Source organism: Staurois parvus, unplaced genomic scaffold (genome assembly GCF_062004578.1).
Source record: "Staurois parvus isolate SC_StPar_1 unplaced genomic scaffold, SC_StPar_1.0 ptg000861l, whole genome shotgun sequence".
Classification (NCBI taxonomy): Eukaryota; Metazoa; Chordata; class Amphibia; order Anura; family Ranidae; genus Staurois; species Staurois parvus.
Window position 1 is genome coordinate 15,532 of NW_028318657.1, and position 10,284 is coordinate 25,815.

General features: G+C 49.6%; 1 non-coding gene across 1 annotated transcript; it reads left to right on the top strand.

Moving 5' to 3' along the window:
- The first annotated feature begins 8,067 nt into the window (after positions 1-8,067).
- Positions 8,068-8,139, top strand: TRNAD-AUC (transfer RNA aspartic acid (anticodon AUC)). The gene has a single exon. It is a non-coding gene; the product is annotated as a tRNA-Asp (tRNA).
- Positions 8,140-10,284: the final 2,145 nt, after the last annotated feature.

The following is a 10,284-nucleotide window of genomic DNA, read 5'->3' on the forward strand; positions in this document are numbered from 1 at the left end:
ATTGAACCCTACGGACGAAGGCTGGGGGGCCATTAAAGGTCATGTGTGTGGAAAGGGCGGGGCCAACTCAATATTGAACCCTACGGACTAAGACTGGGGGGCCATTAAAGGTCATGTGCGTGGAAAGGGCGGGGCCAACTCAATATTGAACCCTACGGACTAAGACTGGGGGGCCATTAAAGGTCATGTGCGTGGAAAGGGCGGGGCCAACTCAATATTGAACCCTACGGACTAAGACTGGGGGGCCATTAAAGGTCATGTGCGTGGAAAGGGCGGGGCCAACTCAATATTGAACCCTACGGACTAAGACTGGGGGGGCCATTAAAGGTCATGTGCGTGGAAAGGGCGGGGCCAACTCAATATTGAACCCTACGGACTAAGACTGGGGGGGCCATTAAAGGTCATGTGCGTGGAAAGGGCGGGGCCAACTCAATATTGAACCCTATGGACTAAGACTAGGGGGGCCATTAAAGGTCATGTGTGTGGAAAGGCCGGCGGCCCAATACTTTTGGCAATATTCGTATGTATTAGATCCCCACAATCTCTACTACACTTAGGGTGATCAATCAAGAACCTGTGCCCCTTTATATCAGTTGTCCCTAACAGAGTCCCTCCTTATATCAGGAGTTCTTCTCAGAGCTCCACCCTACATCAAGACTCCTATAAGAGTCCCTCCTTACATCAGGTGTCCTCACCAGAGTGTCCTTTATATAAAATATCCACATCAGAGTGCCCCCTTACATCAATTGTCCACATCAGGGTGCCCCCTTACATCAATTTACCCCCATCAGAGTGCCCCCTTACATCAATTTACCCCCATCAGAGTGCCCCCTTACATCAATTTACCCCATCAGAGTGCCCCCTTACATCAATTTCCCCCATCAGAGTGCCCCCTTACATCAATTTATATAGTTCTATAGTTACAGTGTATTTAGATAGGGGAGGGGTTGTATAGTTTTATACAGAAGTGGGGGAGGTGTTCTATAGATACACTTTATAGAGATTGGGGGAGGGGTTGTATAGTTGTTCTGTATACAGATGGGGGAGGAGTTGTATAGTTCTATACAGAGATGGGGGAGGTGTTCTGTATCATCCTATTAGAGGACACTATCTCTGTCAGTGTCTCTGGGAATGTCAGGAACTATAAAGCAGAATTCCCCTCCAGGACACAACATCCGGGGACTCCTCCCCCTCCTGGGTCATGTGGTAATGCTGAGACTAGTAGTTCCTCAGCAGTCCGGTGGGAGGTGTTAGCCCCGCCCCTCACTCTGGTCCTGGTTGGGCTCCCTCCTCCTTGCTGAGCCATGATTGGATGTCCGCTCACACCCGCCTCCATTCCCATCCCCCCACTTCCTTGTTTACATAATTAATCACTAACAGGAAAGGCGGGGACAGGAAGTCACGAGACCGGAAGTGACCTCACCATTTGCCCGCAGACATCTTTGTGGAGGGCTGGTGCTGCTTCCTTCGCCTCCAACGTCTCATAAATAGTCATTTAACTCAGTTTGTGGAGTCGGCAGTAATGTGTGTCCCACAGAGAACCCGGCGGGAGAGAATACCAGGGGGCTGGCACTGCTGACCTGGGAAGAGAGGGCGATGGGGAGAGCAGGGCATGTTGGGACATGTAGTCCATACATAGAGATTCCTCCATAGAGGTGTATGCGGAGAGCCGGGCATGCTGGGACATGTAGTCCATACATAGAGATTCCTCCATAGAGGTGTATGCGGAGAGCGGGGCATGCTGGGACATGTAGTCCATACATAGAGATTCCTCCATAGAGGTTTATGGGGATATAGGGGGCATGCTGGGACATGTAGACAATACACAGAGAGCCCTCCATTGGTCTCTGGGGATAGGGGGCATGCTGGGACTACATACAGAGAATCCTCCACAGAGGTGTATGGGGGAAAGCGGAGTATACTGGGACATGTAGTCCATATGTACAGAATCCTACATAGAGGTCTATAGGGATAGGGGGCATGCTGGGACATGTAGTCCATACACAGAGAGTCATCCATATGGGGATAGGGGGCATGCTGGGACATGTAGTCCATACACAGAGAGTCATCCATATGGGGATAGGGGGCATGCTGGGACATGTAGTCCATACACAGAGAGCCCTCCATGGGGATAGGGGGCATGCTGGGACATGTAATCCATACACAGAGAGCCCTCCATCGGTCTATGGGGATAGGGGGCATGCTGGGACATGTAGTCCGTACACAGAGAGCCCTCTAGTGTGAAATCTGCACAGAGAAAGATGAAATAATAGGCCGCAGTGTTCACAATAAACATTACAACTAAAAAAAATAAATAAATAAAATGAAATAAAAAGATGAACTCTGCTCTGTATACAACATTCTCCTAAATCTGATCATCTTTATTGCATCCAATAGGAAATATTCCAGATATTCCATATATAGTGCTGAGTTCTATAGGATGTCATTATAAGGAATGAATAGGATCCTATCCAGCTCTGCTGATGGTAATATAAATGTATATAATAATAGGAGGCGCCTTCCTCTACTCACTTCAAGAACTCATTATATAACCAAAATAACCCAGTGATTCCAAGAATGTGTCGCTGGCCCTTTAAGATGTTGTTTTTGTAAACACTCTCGCTCTCCCTTTCACTCTCTCTCTCTCTCGCTCGCCCTTTCCCTCTCTCTCGCTCGCCCTTTCACTCTCTCTCTCTCGCTCGCCCTTTCCCTCTCTCTCGCTCGCCCTTTCCCTTTCTCTCTCTCGCTCGCCCTTTCCCTCTCTCTCTCAATGTGATCACATGACCAGATTTGACCTTTCCGCGCAGCAGTGCAGAGGCTCTCAGTTTGAGTTTCTTCTTGTCAGAGTCAAGACGCTTTTTTAAAAGCTCCTGATAAGTTCTCATTCTATTGCAAGATATTTAATCTCTATTGATTGGTATTGAGTATCCACTGATACCCTTCAATCAATAGCGATCAGCAAAAGCTTTTTAACGGTTTTTTTTTAAAATCTGTTGTACTAATTTAGTGGCAGTTTGCCATCTATTTAAAAATGAGCCAGCAGATCCTCACCGTGTTTCTTACCCTGCTGTTTGCATGGGGAGGAAAAAGATACGTCCCCGACCACTCTTCAGAGATCCCGATACACCTGAATCAGGAGATCAATACAACAGAGCAGCATATGGAAGAATTCATCAAAGGAACGGAAAATGACCCCCCAGAGATACGCCTGCTGGTGAAGGAGGAGAGCAAGTCATCAGAGCAGCAAGTGGAGGAAAAGGTCAGAGAAATGGAAGATGACCCCCCAGAGAGCCACAAGCCAGTGAAGGAGAAGAGCATTAAGTCAATGGAAGAGCAAGTTGAGGAATCGGTCAGAGAAGCTGCAAACGAGCCTCCAGAACCCTCCAGCTGGTTTTCATTACTGACCACCACTGCATACTGGTTTCAGATCATACTCCTGATAAGTGCCATCATTCTGAAATACATCCTGCACAGAAATGACCTGGCCCTGAGACTAGGACAATATTTGGTTTTCCAGAAGCTGATTGAACTCATTCAGGAAGGACTGGGCAACTTCAATTTCCACTGGTCCAGCGATGGGGCGGCCTTAGAGAATGGAGACCCATCCCTGTTTATAAATATTGATGCAGAATATTGCAGGTCAAACGCCTTTCACTGGGTTATCTTAATGCTGCTGTTGCTACTCATAATACTGCTCGTAATGCTGCTGGTGCTGACAGTGTACGTATTGCTGATGATGCTGAATGAGCTGTCGTTTAGCCGATTCTCCCCCGCTAGGCGACTTCGTGCTATTTGGTGTCTTTTCAAACCACGAAAGACAGATAATATCACCCTTCCCAGACCCAGCATCACATCTCCAAGGGGTCCCATACCTGTTTATGTACAGGATACGCCACCCGAGCCAACAATCCTGCCATCAGGAGCTAGGAATGCTCACAAACAGACTTCACCACGCAAGCCGAAAAGGAGCCGCCACGTTGCTTGCCATTGTCCCAGTGATAACATCATTCCAACTTCAAGTGCTTCACCCCAGATGAAGAAGCTCAGGAAAAACCGCATGCTCAGACGACTCAGTGCATTTTGGAGTCATTTAAAAAAAAAAAAGACTGATGACATCACACCGAGTGATAACTTCACCCCGCCGAGTGATAACATCACCCTTCCCAGACCCAGCATTAAGCCTCCAAGGGGTCCCATACCTGTTTATGTACAGGATACCCCATCCAGGAGAACAATCCTGCCATCAGGAGCTAGGAATGCTCACAAACAGACTCCACCACGCAAGCCGAAAAGGAGCCGCCATGTTGCCTGCCAGTGTCCGAGTGATAACATCATTCCTACATCAAGTGCCTCACCCCAGATGAAGAAGCTCAGGAAAAACCGCATGCTCAGGCGACTCAGTACATTTTGGAGTCTTTTAAAACCAAAAAAGACTGATGACATCACACCGAGTGATAACTTCACCCCGCCGAGTGATAACATCACACCTCCAAGGGGTCCCATACATGTTTACGTACAGGATACGCCACCCCAGCCAACAATCCTGCCATCAAGTGCTAGGAATGCTTACACAGTCTCCACCACTCAAGCCAAAAAGGCGCCGCCATGTTGCCTGCCAGTGTCCGAGAGATAACATCATTCCTACATCAAGTGCTTCACCCCTACTTGATGTAGCACTGCCTGCCAGTGTCCGAGAGATAACATCACCTTACCAAGGAGTGATAACATCACCTTACCGAGGAGTGATAACATCACCTTACCGAGGAGTGATAACATCACCTTACCGAGGAGTGATAACATCACCTTACCGAGGAGTGATAACATCACCTTACCGAGGAGTGATAACATCACCTTACCAAGGAGTGATAACATCTCCTTACCGAGGAGTGATAACATCTCCTTACCGAGGAGTGATAACATCACCTTACCGAGGAGTGATAACATCACCTTACCGAGGAGTGATAACATCTCCTTACCGAGGAGTGATAACATCTCCTTACCGAGGAGTGATAACATCACCTTACCGAGGAGTGATAACATCTCCTTACCAAGGAGTGATAACATCACCTTACCGAGGAGTGATAACATCTCCTTACCGAGGAGTGATAACATCTCCTTACCGAGGAGTGATAACATCACCTTACCGAGGAGTGATAACATCACCTTACCGAGGAGTGATAACATCACCTTACCGAGGAGTGATAACATCTCCTTACCGAGGAGTGATAACATCTCCTTACCGAGGAGTGATAACATCTCCTTACCAAGGAGTGATAACATCTCCTTACCGAGGAGTGATAACATCACCTTACCAAGGAGTGATAACATCTCCTTACCGAGGAGTGATAACATCTCCTTACCGAGGAGTGATAACATCTCCTTACCGAGGAGTGATAACATCTCCTTACCGAGGAGTGATAACATCTCCTTACCGAGGAGTGATAACATCTCCTTACCAAGGAGTGATAACATCTCCTTACCGAGGAGTGATAACATCTCCTTACCGAGGAGTGATAACATCACCTTACCAAGGAGTGATAACATCACCTTACCAAGGAGTGATAACATCTCCTTACCGAGGAGTGATAACATCTCCTTACCGAGGAGTGATAACATCACCTTACCAAGGAGTGATAACATCACCTTACCGAGGAGTGATAACATCACCTTACCGAGGAGTGATAACATCACCTTACCGAGGAGTGATAACATCACCTTACCGAGGAGTGATAACATCTCCTTACCGAGGAGTGATAACATCACCTTACCGAGGAGTGATAACATCTCCTTACCGAGGAGTGATAACATCACCTTACCAAGGAGTGATAACATCTCCTTACCGAGGAGTGATAACATCACCTTACCAAGGAGTGATAACATCACCTTACCGAGGAGTGATAACATCACCTTACCAAGGAGTGATAACATCTCCTTACCGAGGAGTGATAACATCTCCTTACCGAGGAGTGATAACATCATTCCATCACCAAGAGCTCAGGAAAAACAACTCAGGCAACTTAAGAATTTTTGGTGTTGTTCAAGGACCAGCTCACTCAATGAATAGACACCTGCCTTTTGACGGAGAACATCTCTTTGGTGCCTCTATAGCAGGGGTCCTCAAACTTTTTAAACAGGGGGCCAGTTCACTGTCCCTCAGACCGTTGGAGGGCCGGACTATAGTTTAAAAAAAAAAAAAAACTATGAACAAATGCGGCCACAGTACAGGAGATGACCAGAGACTGCGGACATACAACGGCGGCGGGAATACTGGGCCGGCCGCTCCATAAGACGCACAGAAATTTCCCCCCAAGTGTGTCTTATGGAGCAAAATATACGGCAAATGCAGGACACCTTGTTGGGTCAGATCTGTGTACAATGTAAAGAGAGAGAGGGGGGGGGGGGAGATAAGGAGGGGAGAGAGAGAAAGAGGAGGGGGGGAGAGAGGAGGGTGGAGAGAGTGAAAGAGAGGGGGGGGGAGAGGAGGGGGGAGAGAGAGGAGGGGGGAGAGAGAGAGGAGGAGGAGAGAGAGGGGGGGAGAGAAAGAGAGGGGGGGAAGAAAGAGAGAGGAGGGGGGGAGAGAGAGAGAAAGAGAGAGAGGAAGGGGGGAGAGAGAGAGAGAAAGAGAGAGGGGGGGAGAAAGAGAGAGGAGGGGGAGAGAGTGAGGAGGAGGGGGAGAGAGGGGGGAAAGAGAGAGGCAGGAGATCGATCATCTTTTGCACTTATATAGGGTCTGTGGCCATGATACCCGACATGCAGCGATGGAGTCTCCTCTCTTGCTCCCCCTCTTCATGGTCAGCTCTAGGCTCCGCCCTCCAACCGTGACGGTTGCATGCACTGATCAGAATAGATGGCCGGCTGGCTGCAGAGACGCCGGGTGAGTGGTGCGGGTTCATAAGCCGAGCCCACCCTCCCCTGTTCTAGAATTGCTGATCCCGCCCGAGCCCTGCCGAGCTCTCCCGACCTGCCAAACCCTAGTCCCTTGCCTCGCGGCAGATACGCCCCTGCCCGGCGGGCCGGATAAATGTCCTCGGTGGGCCGCATGTGGCCCGCGGGCCGTAGTTTGAGGACCCCTGCTCTACAGTTTGTGTGAAAAAAAAAAAAGTGTACAATGCAATGTGGTGGGACTGTCCCAGCCGTGCGACCCCCCTGCAGCATGGGGCCGGGTCGCAGTTGCAATGCCTGTAGTTACGCCCCTGACACATGCCTTGTCTTTGGTGTGGCTGGATCACACCAATGCATTGTGGTAGTGTGCAGGCACCAAAATGAAGTACAGCAGGCTGTACTTTTTCTAGCGTACCGCAGTCACCACATGCTGATAGTCAGAGTATACTGAACAGCCCAGCAGCTGATTGGCTGCATGCGCCGATCGAGAAAAAACTTCCAACAAGCCCATTCATGAGATAGATTAACTTTTCATGAGCAAGGACAGCCATAGATGGATTGAAATTCAGCTGGATTCTGAACCAGACGAACTTCAATTCATTTATAGCCAACTTTAGGTCCAATCAAGACAAGGCAAGTGCGGGCGGTGTGCGCTGAAATAAAGTACGGCTGGCCGTGCTCTTTGTCCAGCGCAGCGCAGTCACCTCCCGCTGGCCAATAAAACTTCTTGAAATGTCACTATGTGACACAGAGGCGTAGCTAGGGGGGTACATATGTACACAAGGTACAGGGGCGCAAAAATGAGGCTTACAACCAGGGGCGTATTTGCCGCGAGGCAAACAAGGCGTTTGCCTAGGGCCGCACTTTTTAGGGGGGGGGGGCGGCGTGGTGCCGCCGCCCCTCCTTTTCCAATGGATGGGACACTTAGTACAGGGACGGGCAGCGGGCTGCTGTGTCTTACCTGGCTCCGTGTCCCAGTCCCAAGACGATCCAGTCCAGGAGACGCTGCTGGAGGAGGGGTAGAGAGGTCCGCAGGTCCGGTGTCTTCTTTTCCCTGGACGCGATGTGTGGGCGGGATGACATGCCGCCCCTGTAATCTGGCCACACCCTCGGGATCACTGGACAGCCTATGGCCGCTTGTACCTCCCCTGTGCTTGCGTGGTTTTCCTCCCAAACACATACCTTGCGTTGGTGGTGCAGTGGTGAGCATAGCTGCCTATCCAGCAGCTGACCCGGGTTCGATTCCTGGCCAACGCAATTTTCAAGATGGCTGCCTCGCCTGCGAAGTGCTTTTAGTCCCCAGGGAGAGAAGTGCTATACAAATAAAATGTTGAGGATATATTAGCGAAGGAATAAAATTTAAACCAAAACTAATGAAGCAAATGTGTTGTATGATTGTATGTTCTTAAACACTTCTGAATAATTTAATTCTTGCGCAAGGATATTATTTTGTATTCTCATTTTCAGCCAGTAGGTGGAGCACTCGGATCCTTTTCAGGTATTTTTTTCGGCTATCCTTAGCAATCTGGATGAAAAAAAAGCCTGCTGCTTACTGTATACATCGCTCAATAGCTCTCTCTGGCACTAGCAGGGGTGGACTGACAACTCATGGGGCCCCCGGGCAATAGGGGATCATGGGGCCCCTGTGTCCTTGCCCAAACTCAAGAAGCCTATGAAAAAGGTATCAGAGGCATCTCATGGGGCCCCCTACTGACCCCGGGCAGTGCCTGAGTTTCCAAATGGTCAGTCCGCCCCTGGACACTAGTCATTTATGTCATCCTTACACTAATGGCCCCTTCCTGTTCCAACAAGACATTTTGGACAATTTCATGCTCCCAACTTTGTGGGAGGAGTTTGGGGATGGCCCCTTCCTGTTCCAACATGACTGCCCCCCAGTGCACAAAGCAAGGTCCATAAAGACATGGAGGAGCCAGTTTGGGGTGGAGGAACTTGACTGACCTGCACAGAGTCCTGACCTCAACCCCATAGAACACCTTTGGGATGAATTAGAGCGGAGACTGTGAGCCAGGCCTCCTCCCCCGACATCAGTGCCTGACCTGACAAATGTGCTTCTGGAAGAATGGTCCAAACTTCCCATAGACACCCTCCTAAACCTTGTGGACGGCCTTCCCAGAAGAGTTGAAGCTGTTATAGCTGCAAAGGGCGGGGCCAACTCAATATTGAACCCTACGGACTAAGACTGGGGGGCCATTAAAGGTCATGTGCGTGGAAAGGGCGGGGCCAACTCAATATTGAACCCTATGGACTAAGACTGGGAGGCCATTACAGGTCATATGCAGGGGGAAAGGGCGGCGCCAACTCAATATTGAACCCTACGGACTAAGACGGGGGGCCATTAAAGGTCATGTGCGTGGAAAGGCCGGCAACACAATACTTTTGGCAATATTCGTATGTATTAGATCTCCACGATCTCTACTACACTTGGGACAAGCTGGATCCCACAAAAGTCCCATCTCAAACAATTTAACTGGAATACAATTTGGCGGGATATGGCGGTGGGCAGTGATTAGGGTGTAGGTATTGCGTATGGCGGTGATCAGGATATTGGTATGGTGGTGTTTTTCTGCGCACTAGGAAAGGTGACAGGGACTGGCTGCATTGTTTATTGTCTCTACACTGGAGCAGTGATCAGGGACACTGGGGTGGCTGGCACTGTAGTCTCTGAGTGGACATGCACTGTGAGATGCTGCTGTACACTCACAGGCTGCAGCGTCGCTTGTCTCTGCTCTCACAGCCAGAACAGAGAGAAGAGATCTTTACTTTCACTGTTCACCTTTCAGTATATGGTCAGTTTTACAAAAGACATAAAATTAGCATTTTTCTCACCTACTACTGGTACAGGGCAAGGGAAGGACAGAGGAATAGAAAACAAACTTGTTATACTTACCTGCTGTGTGCAGTGATTTTGCACACAGCAGCCCGGATCCTCCTCTTTTTGGGTCCCACGCAGGCTCTCCTGGCCCCTCCTACCTGTCGCGTGCCCCCACAGCAAGCAGCTTGCTATGGGGGTACCCACTGCTGTGTGTCCATTCACACACGGAACCTCGGCTCGGCCCCCTCTCTCTTTTCATTGGCTCACTGGCTGTGACTGACAGCAGTGGGAGCCAATGGGTCCCGCTTCTGTCTCAGTCAATGAGAAGAGGGAGTCCTGGGATAGCTGAGACTCCAGTGAACGTCGCTGGATCAAGAGGGGGCTTAGGTGAGTATTGGGGGGGGGGTGCTGTACAGATTTTTTACCTTCATGCATAGAATGCATGCAACAGCACAATGGCAGCTGAAGGCATCCAGTGCATCCTTGCATCAGATTCAATCAACTGTACAAATACAGGACAACCCCCCCCCCAGCCTAAACTAGCCATTGCAGCAAGGTGCACATGGAAG